The following is a 3,481-nucleotide window of genomic DNA, read 5'->3' as shown; positions in this document are numbered from 1 at the left end:
GGATTTTCCAAGAGATTGGCCGGAATGACTGGTGGCCATTCATTCTGTGCAGCCATGGACTGAGCAAGTATGGTAAATACGGATATAAACTCAGCATGGGAAACACGTTCACCCAAAGGATCTTCGGGCTGATGCGCTGGCTGGATTTCTCTCTTTGGGGCTATGGTCTGGAATAAGAGAAGAATGGATTAGACTGAGAGTTTAACTTGTGATTATGCTCACTAGCATGACATGACTAATGAAGAAAGAGGATTGTTCCTAAAACATCTTATAGGCTCCCACACATAAATGTGGCGCGCAACACACCTATGTACAAAACTCTACTAGATACGGTTTTCAGACTTCCTAGGACTCTATTGAACCTTAGGCTCTGATACCAAGTTTGTAACACCCTGATTCGCTGAACCGGAATGCTACACGGTGCTCATGACCCCAAGGCACCACAAGCTAACCTATGACTAATATATTTATCCTATATACTGCAAATCATGATATAATAATATGGAATACATAGAACTATAAGGCCATAAGGTTCAACTGAATACAATCATGTGGGTGAAAATACCCAAAACAACTCAATCTGAACGTATATCTGAACATAAATCTAAAAGCCTCTAAACTATCTGAATAAGGAGTTGAAGGAACATGTCTCCAACTAACTCCATAAAACTAAACTGAAGAAATAAATAAATGTATCAAATTATATTGTCATCGAATTAATGAGGACTCACTGTGCCTCTGCGATAGGAATGCCACCGCTACTTCTGGGCTGGAGCTCGTGTCTCAGAACCTATTGTGTAACATGAAAAGAAAGCACCATAGTGCAAATGCGTCAGTACAACTAGAGTACTGAGTATACGAGAAAGGTAGGCTGAACATAAAGGGTTTCATTCATGAACAACACTAACTGACTAATATGAACCTGGGAGAGCAAACACACAAATATAGAAACTGGGACCGTTGATACGAGATAGCATGACCAGTAAGCTAATACATGGTTTACTGATAACTGATACTAATAACATAGTCGACTGTATCTAATAGTCCTATATATACTAAAATCTGAAGAACGCCCTGAGTTCTTTTACTGAGACTGATACTAAAACTACGAGAAGTAGTGTTTAACTGACATGCCCCATGTATGCCGTTATGGCTAAGTTGGGGTCCAATATTTTCCTCAACTGAAGGGGTGTCAATACCGTGCCATGGGTAAGGACAGCCTGTGAGTGATCCTTATCTGGCGGGTACTCAATGAGAATGGTGGGAACCCTAAACTAACGGGTTAAGCCACCTCATCAACCCTAATCTGACGGGTTAAGATGTCTTAACCTACGCTGGCTATGTAGTTCTGGAACACAAATATGACTTTTAAGAATCACACCCTTAACTGGCTGGTGAGTTCCCATCCTTGGGTTCACTCGGTGCTAACCTCTACTCCCATTGGAGGGACTGGACATGAATAACTGACTGTGCATGACTTAATCTTACTGAATTCCATTGACTAACGGAGTGTTACTGATATTTGACAATTGACTAAGATCATGAGATTTTATTGAGTCACATGACTGACGGAAATCTATGGAATCATAGCTTGAGTTTGGATATCGTGAAACATGACATGGATCAAGGGACACAGCTATAGTTTTCAGGTACAAGTACCCCCAGGACTCGATGAAAGGAAACTGACACACATGACTGACTTGATCATAGGAGTAGAGTCCATAAATTATAATATCATAAGTAGGGATCTCATACTAAGCATGGTTATCAACAATGTATTCCATGGAAAGTATTTCATATAACATGGAAGTACTTCCACAATGTTAATATCATGTTGATTGCATAATCTTATTGGCAACACATACCAATTGCATGGAAGTTTTGTGGACTGCATGGTTGTCATACATCTTGTTCATAAGTAGGATTTGTATGTAAACATAGCATAATCTCAAAAGAATAGTTCATGAATATTCCAACAACATTTACAATTCACATTATCAACATAGAAGTCATTGGAACATAAGGGCATATCATGAATCCTTCACTTAGTCACAATTTAGCTATATTGCAAGATTTCAAATTTCTTAGGCATTTTATCAAACACCTTACATGCACATCTTAAGCATAGGTGAAATCATCAAATTATACATCATGAACAACCAAATTTACTTGTTTCCAACTCATATGATATCATGAATTCATAAAAACATATAAAGATTCCATCTTGGGAATCACCCAATATCAACAACATGATCATCAACACCCAACAATATAAAAATCATACTTTATAATGAAAAAGAGGGTTTTTGAGATTCATGGATGAAAGGGATCCATAAATCAACTCATGCATACCTTAGAAGGAAAGATTCTTGATAATTGACGGAGGAATTTCCTTGAAATCGGATCTTCAAGCTTAATTATGCAACCCTAGTTGTTTTTCTCTTTCAGTGCTCTTGGATGATGAGCTTTAAGATGATAATAGGGTTGTAATATGTTTATAAGCTATATATTTTGTAGGGTTAAGTTTATAGACGTGTAAGGAGTGTTTAAAGACTTAATTACCCTTAAAACAACTCAAAACGGAGTATTTTTGGCACCTGGAATTACTTAGGCGGCGCCCAAGTAATTGGCTAAGTTAGGTTAGGCGGTGCCTAACCAATCGCCTCCGCTTGGGTTGGGCGGCGCCTAACGAATCGACTATGCTTGGGTTAGGAGGCGCCTAACGAATCGCCTATGCTTACTGTCTCTCACAAAAATGGGCATAACATTTCGCTCGGGTTTTGGATTAAGGCAACATTGGTATCGTTGTAAAGCTAATTCGATTCTCTAAAATTTGATGGGTATAAATCATCGAAAATACCACATTAATATCGATTTATACTTGTTCAAAGATGACCCTTACAAAATCGAAAGCTAAAACTTGATGGATTCAAAAACTCTTAGCTTGTATTACCTTAAGTGACTCATATGAACATGCTTAATGCATCATAAGCTATCCTATCACTAGGATATTCATTTCAAGTGATGTACTCAAGTATGAATCACAGGATAGGATATTTCATACGTAGGAATACTTATTCACTTCCTAGCTTAGAAACATGCGGGGTATTACAACTTCTGACGACTCTGCATAGTTTTCAACCTTTCCCTAATCAACTTAACTTTTTCCATAGCCTCAAATACCGAATTAGGACCACTCACAGCCACTTCACCCACTTCGAACCAACCTATGGGCGATCTACACTTCCTCCCATATAAGGATTTAAACGGAGCCATGCCAATAATAGAATGAAAACTGTTATTATAAGAAAACTCTATCAATGGTAATTGATCATCCCAACATCCCTTAAAGTCAAGTGTACAAGATCTCAACATGTCCTCTAAGGTCTGGATGGTCCACTCAGCCTGACCATCAGTTTGCGGATGAAAAGCAGAACTCAAAAGCACTTGGGTACCAAGACCCTTCTGAAAAGTTTTCCAA

Source organism: Capsicum annuum, chromosome 3, assembly GCF_002878395.1.
Source record: "Capsicum annuum cultivar UCD-10X-F1 chromosome 3, UCD10Xv1.1, whole genome shotgun sequence".
Classification (NCBI taxonomy): Eukaryota; Viridiplantae; Streptophyta; class Magnoliopsida; order Solanales; family Solanaceae; genus Capsicum; species Capsicum annuum.
This window is presented reverse-complemented; position numbering follows the sequence as displayed.